The following is an 18742-nucleotide window of genomic DNA, read 5'->3' as shown; positions in this document are numbered from 1 at the left end:
GATCACATACAGACACTTTAGGGTTGTGCCCACGTCTCCCCATGTGACACAAGTTATAGTGATCCCAATAATGGTTTAGCCCATCATATTTATTGTGTCTGGACAGACGGATATACGTTGGTTCTGAAAATGTATAGGGTTCCAAGAGTGGATTACTGATTCCGAATGTTAATATTGCTTGATAGCATTTGTTATTAGGAACTGGGAGAAGCGCTCCTTTACATTGTGCATATTGTAGCATCTGCAGTGGCAACTGAACTCCTTATCAGTTCTAAGCAGAGTAGGAGCAGATTCACGTAACCCAGGAAAATCAGGCCCCTTCATTAACGAAGCATGCATTCTTCCTGTGTGCTTTTTATCGCTATTAATAATCATAATGGCAATAACATTCATATTGCAAATAATATTTGTAGCCATTGTAAGAAAATAACTTGAGTGCCAGATTGGGGGAGGGGGCATTTTTCAATTATTAGTTAAAACACATCATTATGAGTGCCTTCTGAATAAAATAATCAAATTAGGAAGGGGGAATATATATTTTTTTGACACACCATGGGTAGACTTAATGTGGTTTCTGTTGTAAGCATTTGTGTAAAGTTTGCAGTTACATGATGCAATACAATAGAATACATTAAAATCTATAACAAATTGATAATTATACGTTCAGCAGAATTGTAAGACATCTAGTTTATATTTCATTCATCTGATAATCTCCGTATTCCCGATATTAGCAGAATAATGTGTTGCTTGGTAATATTCTAAATGCAGCTACAACATTTTAAACGCTAAGGAAATATGCTAATATCCCATAGCCGCCCCACTCACTGTATCAAGACGCAGTGCATGTACGGACCTAGTAGAAATAGCTCGGGTACCAAGGAGATATTTTACCACTAGGTGGCGCAGTGTTTTTCCCAAAAAGCATAAGAATGCTGCATATTGGAACCTATGTGGCCACGGTGAATTTTTGCGCATTTTCGATACATTATTAACTGTACATGTCTAGATTTTAAATAAACTTGAACGCATCCAGAATTTTACGGCTTATCACAATATTTAAATTGGTTCGAAAATAGCCCTGTTTTGTATTATGCTGCATGTAAATGCTGAATGAGTAAAATGCCGTGTGACAGTTTAGCTGCTTGCACAGCTATTGAATTCTGATGAGCTGATAAAAAGACTGCTCTGCTAAAGATTTCAGATCGTTACAGTTTCTATCGTAAAAGCGGCGACGTATTTTGATAGAATGTGTGCATTTTACTGTTTTCATTAAGGTTACTGTCTTTTATATAATTAATGAGCACAGCTGTGTCCTCAGCCTACTATCAACGTATATCATTTATCTTCCCCTTTTTTTTTTCTTTGATTTATCAAAGTTAAGTTCACTTTGAAGCTATTTGAAAGTTGTTCAGAATGGCACTTACAACAAAACACCAATGCAAACGTATTAAATAATTACAGGAGCAGAAATATGATTTTATCCTGGTTCAACCCCTAACAATTTTAGCTACAAGAAAGAGCCTCTCACAGGCACACAACTGGTTAATGGTTCAGTAACACCCTTTCTCAGAGAGGGCTTCAACCCATTAGTGACTGGTTGGAGAATATATTGTTCTACTATCTCTATATTCATTTTAAAATGCAGCATCACTGCTGCAAAATATCATACAAAGACCTTTATTTTTCAGGAAAATATTGACTAGAGTAAAAATATATACCAAGTTTTTTTATTTTTTTATTTTACCCCATCTGCTTTTGTGTGACATTGTACCTTTAACGTGAAATTGATCTGACTCATCATAAATTGGCTGCACAGTGATTTAACTTCCTGTGAAGGATCATTAATTATTGATAAGTTCCTGTCAGCACTCTCCTTACCATAAAAAGAGGACTTATGTAAATTTGCAATTAATTGTTTACATTTTTTCTTAAAATTTTAATTTGATGGACTTATTAAAATATATCTGTTTGTGCTATGTTGATACATTCTATTTGTTCACATTTGCTTTTTTATGACTTTCCTTTTGAAGCTGGCAATCCTTATATTTTAGAATGTATTAATCACCAGGGAATAGTAGTGAATATGAGATGATGTTGGTTGAAATCTGTACATATATTTTAATTATATGAACATATACATAAAGTAGATGATTAATTTATGTAAATAGAGGACATTATTTATGTAGTTATTTATTTATTTTTGTAAAATATAAACAAGTTGAACTTCAGTCCACCTTGAAGAAATTACAATTTTCAGTTGCCCTGTCATCATTTTCCAGTGCTTTCATTTTCAGGAACACTATAGTAAGCAGTTTGGCTAAGGAGGACAGTCAGGGTTAGAGTTACAGGAATCATGTGAATCTGAGAAAAGACAACATAAATTACAAAATGAAAAATCTTGGGATATCAGTGTTATAGGTTATAGGGGATATTTCAAGCAAAACACGCCCAAGAGTATTACAAGGACACATCAGTGGATATGAGATTTCAGTGCTTTCTTTAGCCTCTGATGTCAGCTGTTCATAATAAACTGCACACACACAGAATATGAACACAACAAATTAATATGATTATATGCTTCATTGCACTTATTTTTTCACACATGTATGTGTATATATTATTTTTAAAAGCTTGGAACTCTCAATGATTTTGAGATAGAGTAACTGGATTTAATTTATGACAGAGGATATAATTATATGAATCTTTTTGTTATTTGTGAGGCAGTTGCCAAATTATGTATTTTTTTATTGACAAGCACACATGGATCAATATTGGGCTGGTTAGCTTGCAAGTATTTGTGTGTCTGTGTTTGCTTTAATAAAACATATTAACAATTTCAAATTAATCAGTGCATGCTCGACATTTGTGTATTAGTGGATACAATTGTGATTCTAAACAACCTATCATGAGAGAGTTTAAGAGATTTTCTCCAAGATAAAGAGTGGAACACTGTTAACCCCAGGGAAAAACAGGAAACAGCTAGAGTATAGAGGATATTGTTAATGGCTTAAGTAGGGTTATAATGAAGGCTTTCAAGACCACTCGGATCTCTTTGTTTGGCATGATAGCCAAGAGAAGAGACCTGATTGGTTTTAAAAGCATATACTATGACCATACTACAATCAACATTAAATGTATTTTGACCTTTATTTTTTGCATTCTGACTCTGAGTGGTTGTTTGGTAATACACTAATTAATGCATAGTCTTTTTAAACCCTACTTTATGCATGAATATTTTAAATGTTAGTTTTAGCGGCAGATAAGTTGTCTCTGAAATGGAAAATGTTTTATGTTTAAAGATAATCTTTTTTTTAATTTATTATATTCTTTTTAGTTTATGGGGCAACATTATAAACAGTAATTTCTTTATATATATATATATATATATATATATATATATATATATATATATATATATATATATATATATATATATATATTGTACAACTTATTTTTATTATTATCATATATATGTGTGTGTTCCATAACTGTAACAGTATACAATATGTCAAATTTAAAAAAAAATCCTACAATACTTTACCGTAATATGAAACACATGAAGATAATCAATGTTGAAAAAGTTATACAAAGAATAATAAAAAAACCTTTTAGTGTAATATCTTCTTACATAGGACAGAAATAAACAGACCAATTTGTAATGGCATGCTCCCTGGCTAGGAGGCTGGATTAAAGATATTTTTATCAATACTTGAGGATACAACAGCACATAATTTATAAGAAAGCAGAAACAGAAATTAAATACCCATAGTTTTCTTTTCTGGAGACATATACACGAATATTTGTTTTAAAAATTGAGAAAAAGATTAATTTTCATTCATTTTTGATATTTACAAATTACAAAGCAAAAGGATACACAAAGGCACAATTGAATGCAGATCTTGACAATCCCATCAGCCAGGGAGCAATGGCTTCTACAATTTTAATTCTGCTTCCTACATTTTTTTTTTGTTTACAAAATTTTATATACAAATAACGTTGATTAAAATTGGGCATAATTGCCTAATGTTAATATAAAACTGTAAAACAATTAACTAACAATGAGTTAATTAAATCTGTTTTCTTGACTGTTTACTTCATTATGATCAGTGAGAGTGATCCTTGTGCAAGTGAAGAGTAGGATATATAGCCTATCCTGTATCCAAAAGCTCTTGTTAATTCAGACTGGTTTTGGCCTGGAGTGGAGGGAGCTCTTGCCTAAAAAATGAAATGACTGAAGCAACTCCATAACACTGGCTTGTTTGTGAGGCTTTTGGCCAATGCTAATTTATCAAGATTGGCCATCAGGTCTTTCATATGAAGTTATCCTACCTATTTAAACTGTCATTACTTGCTTTCTTTCCTTTTCATAATGATACAAACATATGTTCTCTGTTATTTCCTATGGAATCAAGGTTGTTCCAGTATACTCAACATTAGTGTTTTCTAATGATTTTGGCTTGCTTGTTTGCTCATAAGCCTCATTATTTTACAAAGTTTTGAGTTATATATGATTTAATGGGTTTATTTTTCAGTGTTAGATGTAAGGAAGTGATATATCTGCCTTTTTTTATGGCCTGTAATTAGCTCTTGCATTTTTAATTTTACTCTGTAATGGAAAAAACCCAACATGGCTCACTTTCATCCTTAAAGGGACATGAAACCCAATTTTTTTTCATGGTTCAGATACAGCTTATGATTTTAAACAACCTTTCAATTATATAATTTGTTTTGTTCCCCTGTTATCCTTTGTGGAAAATTATACAGGCTCAGAAGCTACTGATTGGTGACTGCACATATATGCTTCACGATATTGGCTCACTCAGTTTGTCAACTAGCTCACACTAGTGCATTGTTAGTCCTTCAACAAAGGATACCAAGAGAATTAAACAAATTAAATAATAAAAATACATTGGGAAGTTGTTTAAAATTGTATTATCTATCAGAATCATCAAAGATCATTTTTGTGTTTCATGTCCCTTTAAGTGATTTTCCTTTATTTAAAATCATTTACATTTTGGATGGCAAATGGTCTTTATGGTGGGAGTTATAGTGTGGGACATTCCAAGTCATTTTGAGGAACTACCTATATATTGAAGGCATCAAAGATTACATTTTTTTTTCTCCCTCAAGCTAATTGATTAAATGGACTTCAGACAATCCAAGCTATTGGATGAATGGAGTTGTTAAAAGAAATTCAGTAATTGATACATACATATCCCATTTTCCCCAGTGAATGTCTAATGGAAATTCTTGATTCTTTCTTCTATTTGTTGATTACTTGTACAAATGACATTTCTCAATACCTGCAGCTTAAGCATTAATGCTTTTAGAGTTTCCAGCAGGGATTAGCAGCTTCTTTAAAAATGTAATTATGTCAGTGGCCTTGATTCATTAAAGTTTACTGAGTCTCAATTCAATTAGATTATAGCAATTTTTTAGTGTGTAACATACAAAATATAAACTGTAAAATGGATAAACCTTCACTTTTAATGGTAATATATATATTAGTGCATATTTTTTGTTATCAGTAATTAATGTGGTAAATTTCCCTTGGAAATGCTACAATAATTCTTTAAAGGGACACTGAACCCAATTTTTTTCTTTCGTAAATCAGCATGCAATTTTAAGCAACTTTCTAATTTACTCCTATTATCAATTTTTCTTTGTTCTCTTGCTATCCTTATTTGAAAAAGAAGGCATGTAAGCTTTTTTTGGTTCAGAACTCTCAACATCACTTTTTTATTGGTGGATGAATTTATCCACCAATCAGCAAGAAAAACCCAGGTTGTTCACCAAAAATGGTCTGGCATCTCAACTTACATTCTTGCATTTCAAATAAAGATACCAAGAGATTGAAGAAAATTTGATAATAGGAGTAAATTAGAAAGTTGCTTAAAATGTCATGCTCTATCAGAATCACAAAATATTTTTTTTTTAGTTCAGTGTCCCTTTAAATTTACATCACTCACATTTGTGTTCAACTGAGTCCTGAGAATGTTCCTCACTGATTGATAAAGATAACTTGCACATAAAAAGATGTTTTATGCAGCACAGAAACATCCAGTTTTTAAATAATAAATAAAAAAAATACAACTAAAAAAAGTAGTTTAAAGTGCAGGTCCCTTTTGATGAATTAGTGCCCGGTTTTTAATAAACCTTTTAAAAACAAGGGCATTTTAATTCATCAAAATTGACATTTCACTGTTTTCTTCAAAAACTTACCTTTTAATCATGGCAGCCTCTCCAGCACTTCCTCCGCCCGTCGCAAGCCGTCTTCATGGGTCCAAAATGACGAATCCGGCTTCCTCCAATCACGGCGTTGCATCAGGCCAAGATCCCCCCGGGGGAAGCTGTGATTGGAGGAAGCCTAATTCGTCATTTCTGACGTCTGCAGAAGCTTCCGACGGCCGGATGAATCGCTGGAGCGGCATTCAGGATTAAAAGGTAAGTTTTTTAAGAAAACAGTTAAATGTCAATTTTGATTAATTAAAGTGCCCTTGTTTTTAAAAGGTTTATTAAAAACTGGGCACTAATTCATCAAAATCGACCTTCACTTTAATGTACATCTTAAAGCAACCTCTTTTATATGGCACAGTGCTATGTGCCCTTTATTTTGACTTTCTCTCTCTCTCTTTCTCTCTCACTCACTCTCCCTTTATCTCTCTCTCTCTCTCTCTTGCTCTCTCTTCCTCTCTCTCTCTCTTCCTTCCTTCCTTTCTCTCTCTCTCTTTCTCTCTTTATTTCTCTCTCTCTGTCTCTCTCTCTATCTATCTATCTCTTTCTTTTGCTCTCTATTCCTTTTTCTTTCTGTTCCTTCCTTTCTCTCTCTTTATTCCTCTCTCTCTGTCTCTCTCTATCTTTATCTCACTTTCTCTTGCTCTCTCTTCCTTCATTTCTCTCTCTCTCTCCCTCTCTCTTCATTTATCTTTCTCTCACTCTCTCTTCCTTTCTCTCTCTCTCTCTCTCTCTCTCTCTCTCTTTCTTCCTTTCTCTCTCTCTCTCTCTCTCTCTCTCTCTCTCTCTCTCTCTCTCTCTCTCTCTCTTTTCTCTCTCTCTCTCTCTCTCTCTCTCTCTCTCTATCTGTCTCTCTTTCTCTCTCTCTCTCTTCCTTTCTCACTCCCTCTCTTTCTCTGTCTCTCTCTCTCTCTCTCTTTCTCTTGCTCTCTTTTCCTTTCTCTCTCTCTCTATCTCTTTATTTTTCTCTCTCTCTCTGTCTCTCTCTCAATCTCTCTCTTTCTCTCTCTCTGCCTTCCTTTCTCTCTCTCTCTCTCTCTCTCTCTCTCTCTCTCTCTCTCTCTCTCTCTCTCTCTCTTCCTTTCTCTCTCTTTCTCTCTCTCTCTCTCTCTCTCTCTCTCTCTCTCTCTCTCTCTCTCTCTCTCTCTCTCTCTCTCTCTCTCTCTCTCTCTCTCTCTCTCTCTTTCAGTCTGTTCTGTGATCCATTACCTTATGCATTTTTTATACCTTTGTTTATACATGCTCCATTTTTATGTTGGTTTATACTACTTAGCTTTTCATACTGTAGATTGATTAACTGATCAGAATATAACTCCTGGTGTAGTCCACTTGTACTTACTAGCAACAAGCTACTGCTACCTCTTGTATACCAGATTTTATGCCAAAAATATGATTTTAAAATGTCATTCATTTTGAAATGAGACATGGTGAATGTGTGTCTAAACAAAGTTAGTTGATATTCACAAGGAATCATCCTTGTTTCTAGTTTAATAGAGCAACATGAAAACAGTCTGGACAGTCCAACTCATTCTAAAAAATTCCAAAGAAGAATTGAAGAACCTGAAAGAAAAGCTGGGAAATCTTGGGTGAAAATTTGCCAGAAACTTTGTTGTCTTGAGAATAGTTCTTAGATATCCTTACAAATTATACACACTACTAATTAATGGTTTTTTTCTACAGTGCTTCCTAATGTTATCAGAAACCATTCTCTTAAATTGATAGTCAAGTCAAAATTAAACCTTCATGATTCAGATAGCGCATGTAATTTTAAACAACTTTCTAATTTATTTCTTTTATAAATTTTTCTTTGTTCTCTTGGTATCTTTATTTAAAAAAGCAAGAATGTAAGCCTAGGAGCCGCCCCATTTTGATTCAGCACCTGGGTAGCGCTTTCTGATTGGTGTCTAAATGCAGTCATCAATCAGCAAGCGCTATCCACTTGATAATAGGAGCAAATTAGAAAGTTGCTTAAAATTGCATGCTTTATATGAATCATGAAAGTTTAACTTTGACTAGACTATCCCTTTAACTGAATTTTCTTTTTGAAACACAACAAACGGTGAACTTTTTTGTTAGCAATGTTTTAAAAATACTTTTGTATAATTTCCTTGAAGCGTTATTACATACGGTTTAGTTAGCTAGGTCTGAGTTGTTTGCATTTTGTTTAATTTTCATAGATAATACTTTTGCAATAATACTTATTTTTTGCTTTATTTAACAACCTGTATTTATGCTGACTTAGCATTTTACAGTAGTTTTATAAATAGAAATATGTTATATACATATAAAATGAACATTAATAATTTTTATAAAATGCACTAGAATCTTGGTCAGTATTATCATTTTTGTGGCCACTAAAATGTACTAAATTAAATTTCTATCCATTCATGGTAACAGTATCATTTTCCATTTACTTATTTAGGTTTTCTGCCCTGTAAACAAACAAAAAAAGGAACTAAAACATCTGTTTAATTATATCATCCGCTTGTGGTGTATTGTGCAGATATTGTAAATTTGTGAACCTTTTTTTCTGATTTGGCTAAGGGTTCATTAACCTTTGGCAATTACTTAATATTTAAATGGATCCCTTTATAAACTGTTAATGTAGTCATGTGCTTACACTTGGTTCTGTAATGCGACTTTAGGGAATATTTTCTATTAGGATAACATACAAAATTAAAATAATTGGAAGAGGAATATGGGAATAAAGCATGACTGCAGCAAAATATTAAGATGTTGAGCGCTCTGGGAAAAAGTTTTTTTTTGCAGAATGTCATCAGTAATGCATTTATGTTGAGTATCTGCATATTCATATATTTAGTTTTACTTCCTTTTCTAGGGGATAATCACAAATCTTTGGAAAAACATATCAATGAGTATCAACAGAAAAACACCACTAAAGTCTATGGGGATTTTTGTAGATAACTAATTTGATACATTTTTCTAAAGGATAGTGATTGACCCCCTAGTCTTTTACATTCCTGAAGAATAAGTTCTCCAGTTTCCAGAGACAAAGAAAATACAGAGAAAAAGTATTCTTCCTAGCATATATATATATATATATATATATATATATATATATATATATATATATATATATATATATATATATATATATATATATGTGACAAAACACTACTGAGCACAGTGATACATTCCTCAAATGTTTCGAGGGACAATCCCTTTTATGAAGCCATCCTTCCTAGCCTCATAAATGTCCTTATTCTTGACGATCTGCTAGTTTTAATAGTGTAAATCAGAAATCACATCTTTTTATATATTTATGTGGTGTTTTTCTTAGTTCCTGATAACAAGCAAAGTGGGTTTGTTCTGATAAGCATGGTATCTTTATAGGAAGTTGACTGCATATCATGAGTGTACAAAAATGATTACAATGTGAAATATTTACTCTATGGAATGCCATCTTAATGAAATAGCTCCAGAAATTTCTTCTTACTTCAAGAGTATATGTCCTACGTTGGTCTCTTGAAACCTTGGAATGAGCTGAAGCCTGTTTAAATGGTAAAATACAAAGAAATAGTACACAGTTGGGAGCACAGGTATTCTGGTATACCGAATATTGAAGCAAGAGTAAGAGATTGTGCTACTGTGTCCTGGAAGAAGACTACTGAGTTTGTTCCATAGATACCTTAGTGATACATGGTGTACAGCTTAGTGGAGGTAAACAGGAGCTGGCTGTGATAAATGGAATACCACAAAACATAAGTAGATGAGTAAACATACGTATATGAGTTCAGACTTGAGTGTCAGCCATAGGTTGACTGGAGTAGACTAGAGTGATAATAAGCAGATGCACAATCACAAACCATATTAATGATAGGTTCAATGAAGTAGACTGTTGTGCCAGTAAGTTAAGGTAAAATGGTGCTAAGAAAGAGCTAGAGATAGAAGGCAAAGTCAAATCAAACAAAGAGGCGAAAAAGCAAACAGGTAGATGGCACACTGATATTTTACTATTTGTTGTCAAAAGGGTTATGTGGTCATTGTATCTAGCCTGAGACTTTTGAAAATAACTGACTTGGGGAATTTTTAAGTTTGCTACTTCAGGCTCCTCATTGCAAACATCAAGAAAGGTTGCTTTTGAAACTGGGGGTTGTCCCTCTACAGCCTTTGCCTTGGGGCCCAGTGATGCCTAATTAAGCCCCTGTTAATAAATATTATATATAATATGCATATTTAAAATTACTTTAATGCCCCTTTAAAGGGGACATAGAACACAAAATTTAACTTTTATGATTCTGATAGAGGATACGACTTTGCAAATTTTTCTAATTTGTTCGATTATCAAATATATCTCTTCCTCTTGGTATGCTTTGTTAAATCTTAGCTCCTTGGCATGAGAGCACACTGAGTGAGGCTAAGGTTGGCATATGTGCATGTATGTATATGCAGAACTGCCTTAAAAGAAATCAACCAAATTAATATAGTAAATTGACAAATTATACAGTAGTTACTGCCCCCCTCCTCCCTCCACTATTTTACAATTGATATAGTTTGGTACAACAAGATTTTTCATACAAATGATTTTCAGTAACAGTCACTTTCTGCAGATCTGGGAATTCTATTTCTGATTTAAGACTCAGTGGGATTAAAGACATTAAACTGACAGATACATCAAAATTTACTAACTAAATAATAATACAAGAGCACAATATTAAATGTTTTGAACGAAGATTGTACATGCTGTAAAAAAAAAAAAGAGCACAAAATGTTCTAGGAGCAGATAAATAAAGGAAAATGCCTTGGAATAAGGGAGGGCTGGCAACTCTATTGGCACAGGTGTTAAGGGACAATGATTAACTTGAATTGGAATATTCAGAGTACAATGTGTTATATATATATATTTTTATATTTTTATTTTTATATTTTTATATTTTTTTTATTTTATTTTTATATTACCAAAAAAAATGTTTTTTTCAGAATTGTATGAATATTCTTTCTTTTGGTTCTTGTAGCTTTTCACTGTCTGTTCAGTAGCTTCTATAAATGCTTTGCTGACATTTCAAGGTTGAAAGATACATTTTCTCTTTTCATTAGACCAGCAAGTCTTAAAAGAGTTTTATTTAGAACATTCATGTGGTTCAGTTTAAAAAGAAAGGGTTATAATAGCTCTGTGGAAGTAAGTGCAGTGCATCTCTAAACTAGGGTTTATTAAAGGGACAGTCAAGTCCAAAAAAACTTTCATGATTTAAATAGGGCATGCGATTTTAAACAACTTCCCAATTTACTTTTATCACCATTTTTGCTTTGTTCTCTTGGTATTCTTATTTGAAAGCTAAAACTAGGAGGTTCATATGCTAATTTCTTAGACCTTGAAGACTGCCTCTAATCTGAATGCATTTTGACCACTAGAGGGCATTAGTTCACATGTTTCATATAGATAACATTGAGCTCATGCACGTAAAGTGACCTAGGACTGAGCACTGATTGGCTAAACTGCATGTCTGTCAAAAGAACTGAAATAAGGGGGCAGTCAGCAGAAGCTTAGATACAAGATAATTACAGAGGTAAAAAGTATATTAATATAACTGTGTTGGTTGTGCAAAACTGGGGAACGGGTAATAAAGGGATTATCTTTCTTTTTAAACAACAAAAATTCTGGTGTTGACTGTCCCTTTAAAGATTATCAGATTCTCAGGGAAAATATTTTCAGTTTTCTATGAAGGTAATATGATTTTAGCTGTGTACAAATAATTTGATTGTACATTGCCCCTATCTATGTATTGCTCTAAATTTTACATGTCTTGATCTTTACAGAGCAGTGTTAGTTTTGAATAGGTAGAAATATATTGGTTGCAAATTTGTTTTTTTTTTGCGACCAGTATCATTGAGATTGGGTATTAATTTCTATCCCCCAACACACACATTCATATATTTTCTTCTTTTTCAATTGTTTTGGTAATGATATGGCTAATTTTACAATACAATTACAACATAATTATTGCCATTTTGTAAAAGACAATATATGTTGTACAGTTTCTAGTTTTTAGTAATATAATCATAGGAATTGATTTAGCTGATAAATATCTTGGAAATTTCATGTAATCTATTTAGGATTGAATAAGCAATGCTCTAAATGGGTGCATCTGGATTTAACAATAATATGATTGTTTTACACATACTTGAAAATTTGCTTATGAAATAATACTCAACCAATGTGTGGTGGAATTGATTCATTTGGTCTTAAAGGGACAGTCAACACTAAAATTGTTATTGTTTAAATAGATAGATAATTCCTTTGCTACCCATTCCTTGCCTTTGCACAACCAACATTGTTATATTAATATACTTTATAACAGTTAAACCTCTAAATTTCTGCCTGTTTCTAAGCCACTACAGACAGCTTTTTATCACATGCTTTTTTATTTGCTTTTCACAATAGCAGACTGCTTGTTCATGTGGGTCATATAGATAACATTGTGTTCATGCCCCATGGAGTTATTTAAGAGTCAGCATAACACAGCACTAATTGGTCAAGTGCAAGTCAATAGATAATAAATAAAATCATGTGATCAGGGGGCTTTCAGAAGATGCTTAGATACAAGGTAATCACAGAGGTAAAAAGTATATTAATATAACCATGTTGGCCATGCAAAACTGGGGAATAGGTAATAAAGGCATTATCTATCTTTTAAAACAATAACAAATTATATTGTAGACTGTCCCTTTAATGCTGTTTTATACTGTAAGAAAAGGCTCTATCAACATTGGGTAATATAGCCAAGTTTAATACATCATGATTGTCAAATAATATAATTAATCTTAGAAATATGCATTTTTATATGATTATTTGTGGATTTTAATAATCATTAAGTCTAAACAAAGCTACATTTATATTATAATGTAATTATCATTCATACATTTTATAATTATGAATTACAGTTGCATACTAAATTGGTTAAGAGTGGAAAATGTCTGGGTTTATGTGCCCAATTTAAATTTCAAACCTACATTTGGTGCACTGCTAGTAACGTAAAAAACAGGATTGAGTAGATGCCAGTGTTGGCTCATTGGAAAATTAATTGTCCTACTTTACTTAAATGGCACAAAACTTAAACCACTAATCCAATACACTAGTTATTAAATCCATTATAGTGTTTGATTTTTGTCTGTAATATTTATTGGAACATCTGTATTTCCTGCATCTGATACCAGTAAAAGCCTAATTGGTATTAGAACAAAACTGTTTCAAGAAATATCTCTAACATGATTAACTCCCAGGTGCCAAGAATTATGACTGTAGAGGCTATATGTACGTTTAAGTGTTATATGCATCTCACTGTCATTGTGCCTCCTCCAAATAATAAATCATTGTCCTGACTTTATTTTACCTCCACAAAGCCATTAACAACATCACCATCTAAACTCCCTATAGCACACAACACACAACATTCCCCTACTATAATAAATCATCCCTAAGATTTTCTTCCTTCTGCAAACAGTCTGCCATTCTTTCTTCTACTGAGACTTTTCCACTGCAAGTTATTCTCCATAGGTGACTCCCCAACCTGCACTTCAGCAGTGCATGGCTCTGGGGATGTTCAGTCAAAAATAGTTGTTTACCTTAATTCTTGTGTCAATTTCTGTAGTTACTTCTTTCTTTCTTAAAGCCATAACATCACCACAAAATAAAGGTGCTCCTTACTCGCGCTCATAAGGGTTTCCTTAGAGTACCTCTTCTACTGCTCAGATTAGACATTCTGTTCATTTGAATTGATTCAATACTTATACAAGCAGGCAGTACCAGAGATGTATGATTATTAATATATTTTCTACTGAAAGTTATTTGACCCTAGCTAGAGAAAGCAGAAGTTAAGGAACAAGGACATCTATCAAGATAAAAAAAACTTTATTGTGCACTGTATGTGGGGTTAGTTTAATGGGGTCATTGTAGTAGGGGAGACTTCCAGGTGCTTTTGTGTCATGTGGAACTCTTATGTTATGTGGGAATGTCACCACAATCTGGGTAGTTTTTTAAAACGACTTGCCGTTTATTATGTCAACTATTGAGCATATGAAACTTAAGAGATTGTTACTCCATCTACTTATTTATACGTGCTCCTAACTGGCACAGTAGGGAAGATTTTATATGAAGAACAGACTTTTAAATCTAGGATAACTAAGTTACAAAATGATTCTGCCCATTACTATATAGAAACTAAAATGTATATACTATTTAGATATTGAGGCTTATTTATGTAATGTAGTGTTTCATGCCAGGTGGCATTACATAAGTATGAATGTAATTTTATGGAGAAATGGTCATGATTTTTGGGTGTAATTTAAGAAGTCACATGGACTTCATGTGATACCTGTTAATTCACCAACCTAATGTCATTTAGTTTAAGTGGAAGTTGAGATTGAGTTTTTGAAAGCCTATAGGTCATAGCACAACAAACTGGTACAATCTAGTAACCAATTGTTTCCATTTAGCCTTTATTTAAATTGTGTATTACGCTTAATACTTTATATTGCTCTGTGTTTTTTAGTTTTAGATGCTATATTTGTGGTGAATCGTGGTGTTACGAGGAAATGTAGATACAAATTGGTAGATTCTAATGTTTCTTAGGACTGTGCATCCCCTTATGTTTCTCCTCTTTGGGGAGATGATTTGCTTTGTCTAAATTTATATGTAAATTAAAAATAATGTAATTTGCACTACATATCAGTATAAATATGTGTTTAAAGGGACAGTCTAGTCAAAATTAAACTTTTATGATTCAGACAGGGCATGCAATTTTAAACACATTTCCAATGAACTTTTATCATCAAAGTTGCTTTGTTCTCTTGGTATTCTTTGTTGAAAGCTAAACCTAGGTAGGCTCATATACTAATTTCTAATCCCTTTAATTCTGCCTCTTATCTCAGTGCATTTTGACAGTTTATTTTACAGCTAGACAACGCTAGTTCATGTGTGCCATATAGATAACATTGTGCTTACTCTCGTGCAGTCAGCACTAATTGGCTAAATCTGTCAAAATAACTTAAATAAGGGGGCAGTCTACAGAGACTTAGAAACAAGGTAATCACAGAGGTAAAAAGTATATTTATATAATCGTGTTGGTTATGCAAAACATGGGAATGGGTATTAAAGGGATTATTTATCTTTTTTAAAAAAACAATCTGAAGTAGACTGTCCCTTTAATATAATACAAGTATAGTTATAAAATATGGTACAAAGTAACAGGCAATCAGACAATGACGTCCTGTGGGGGGCGCCACTATACTATCAGATAAGAAATGGGAAATGCACTAATGTGCAATGTGATGGTAACTATGTGTATGTGGATAAATTTGTTTACAAACGCTTCAATATGTTAATACTAAGACACAACTTAATATTAAAAGGAATATAAAAAAGTAATAAAAATAGTGACAAAATATAAATCAAATAATTTTAACTAAATTCAAAGTGACATAATAAAATACAAAAAATAGTGCAATTTGAAGGAAATAAAATCTAGCCATATAATGTGAAAAAAAAGTTCTCTTTAAAGGTAAAGGTGTTACTTTGGATGAAAGGTTCCCAAATAGAACAATGTGTCCCAAATTGATGGAGCGTCTTTCTCCAAAAGTTGAATTCAATCCAAATAGACACTGGAAAAGGTGAAGGCAGCTCCCCTGACAAACCCGATGCTGTAGGCCATCTGTTGAAAATGGAAGAAAAAGAGAGGGGGCGCCTCATAGTGTGATACAAAAAGATTCCATTTTGACAAAAGAGGATAAGAATACACTCACAAGAAATGATGGCACCCGTCCTGGTTCAGGGTGCAAATGGGCTGTCAAATTCCGTCAGCTAGTCTCCAACGGATCTTTTATCCTGGAACAGCTCACCACATTGGGCGTTGTGATCGATTGATTCTGGGAACCACTCTGGAAACTGCTCTGTGAGGAGCACTACAAGACTGCTGTTAGTTTCTAGATTTGCCAGAAAGAAAACAAATATCTGTAGTGTTAAAATAGATTTATTAACAATAGCATAAAATTGCAACAATATTGCAATGCGTTTCTCGACCGTTCTAAGGTCGTTTCATCAGGCAAGTGAAATTAAAACAGATCGGTTTCCAGAGTGGTTCCTGGAAACAACCTATCACAAAGCCTGATGTGGTGAGCTGTTCCAGGATAAAAGATTTATTTAGAGACTAGCTGACGGAGTGCCCGTGATCAGTAAGCTAACCGCTGTTAAGTGTTAGCCAGGCCCATTTGCACCCTGAACCAGAACGGGTGCCATAATTCCTTGTGAATGTATTCTTATCCTCTTTTGTCAAAATTGAATTTTTTGTATCACACTATGAGGCGCACCCTCTCTTGTTCTTCCATAGTTACAAAATATGAATTCATTTATTCTGTATTGGATAAAGAAGGGAACCAGGTAAATTTACACTTATTTAAAGCAAAACTGTAAGCTTAGATTATGTTAACTTTCATATCTCTTCATATCTACTCTGTTATGTGTAATATATTAATAATTATCAATATTTATTTGAGCCCTAAAATGAAAGGGACAGAATAGCATGAAAATAAAATGGACTAATGTGTTAGAGCACTTTATTATTGTACTATTGCTTTCATATAACTGTTTATCTCCTGCAAAGAGGTTAAACACACATTTATTCACAATTGGTGATCACCTGACTATTAAAACCTATAGATGGACTATTTTAAAGAGAGGCTTTTGGACATTAAAACAAGGACTTTTATACCCTTAAGTTATCCACAGTTTGCAGGTTTAAGGGAGCTGAGATTAAGGGGTTTCAATACTTACTACCCCCCAACAGAATTTATTAATTTAGTTTTAAAGTGACTCCAAACAGTTTTGATGGAAGTTTTGCAACCAAAGCTATATTTCAAAGGAACAATGTAATTATGTTCTGTGAGAATATTAAAATATTAAAAATGCTAAAATAATATATGAAGTAAAAAAAAACATAATTTATGTAAGAACTTACCTGATAATTTCATTTCTTTCATATTAGCAAGAGTCCATGAGCTAGTGACGTATGGGATATACATTCCTACCAGGAGGGGCAAAGTTTCCCAAACCTCAAAATGCCTATAAATACACCCCTCACCACACCCACAAATCAGTTTAACGCATAGCCAAGAAGTGGGGTGATAAGACAAAAGTGCGAAAGCATAAAAAATAAGGAATTGGAATAATTGTGCTTTATACAAAAAATCATAACCACCACAAAAAGGGTGGGCCTCATGGACTCTTGCTAATATGAAAGAAATGAATTTATCAGGTAAGTTCTTACATAAATTATGTTTTCTTTCATGTAATTAGCAAGAGTCCATGAGCTAGTGACGTATGGGATAATGACTACCCAAGATGTGGATCTTCCACGCAAGAGTCACTAGAGAGGGAGGGATAAAATAAAGACAGCCAATTCCGCTGAAAATAATCCACACCCAAAATAAAGTTTAAATCTTATAATGAAAAAAACTGAAATTATAAGCAGAAGAATCAAACTGAAACAGCTGCCTGAAGTACTTTTCTACCAAAAACTGCTTCAGAAGAAGAAAACACATCAAAATGGTAGAATTTAGTAAAAGTATGCAAAGAAGACCAAGTTGCTGCTTTGCAAATCTGATCAACCGAAGCTTCATTCCTAAACGCCCAGGAAGTAGAAACTGACCTAGTAGAATGAGCTGTAATCCTTTGAGGCGGAGTTTTACCCGACTCGACATAAGCATGATGAATTAAAGATTTCAACCAAGATGCCAAAGAAATGGCAGAGGCCTTCTGACCTTTCCTAGAACCGGAAAAGATAACAAATAGACTAGAAGTCTTTCGGAAATTCTTAGTAGCTTCAACATAATATTTCGAAGCTCTAACTACATCCAAAGAATGTAATGATCTCTCCTTAGAATTCTTAGGATTAGGACATAATGAAGGAACCACAATTTCTCTGCTAATGTTGTTATAATTCTTCACAACCTTAGGTAAAAATTTAAAAGAAGTTCGCAACACCGCCTTATCCTGATGAAAAATCAGAAAAGGAGACTCACAAGAAAGAGCAGATAATTCAGAAACTCTTCTAGCAGAAGAGATGGCCAAAAGAAACAAAACTTTCCAAGAAAGTAATTTAATGTCCAGAGAATGCATAGGTTCAAACAGAGGAGCTTGAAGAGCCCCCAGAACCAAATTCAAACTCCAAGGAGGAGAAATTGACTTAATAACAGGTTTTATACGAACCAAAGCTTGTACAAAACAATGAATATCAGGAAGATTAGCAATCTTTCTGTGAAAAAGAACAGAAAGAGCAGAGATTTGTCCTTTCAAGGAACTTGCAGACAAACCTTTATCCAAACCATCCTGAAGAAACTGTAAAATTCTCGGAATCCTAAAAGAATGCCAGGAAAAATGATGAGAAAGACACCAAGAAATGTAAGTCTTCCAGACTCGATAATATATCTTCCTAGATACAGATTTACGAGCCTGTAACATAGTATTAATCACAGAGTCAGAGAAACCTCTTTGACT

At 33.3% G+C, this 18742-nt stretch overlaps 1 protein-coding gene across 1 annotated transcript in view; it reads left to right on the top strand.

Annotated features, from left to right (window-relative positions):
* The window catches only part of LOC128645401 (sodium channel protein type 2 subunit alpha-like), a 584077-nt gene that overhangs the window by 645 nt on the left and 564690 nt on the right, over window positions 1-18742 (top strand). The window lies entirely within an intron of this gene.

This window comes from Bombina bombina, chromosome 1 (assembly GCF_027579735.1).
Source record: "Bombina bombina isolate aBomBom1 chromosome 1, aBomBom1.pri, whole genome shotgun sequence".
Taxonomy (NCBI): Eukaryota; Metazoa; Chordata; class Amphibia; order Anura; family Bombinatoridae; genus Bombina; species Bombina bombina.
The sequence above is the reverse complement of the archived record's forward strand: the minus strand, read 5'-3'. Positions and strand labels throughout refer to the sequence as shown.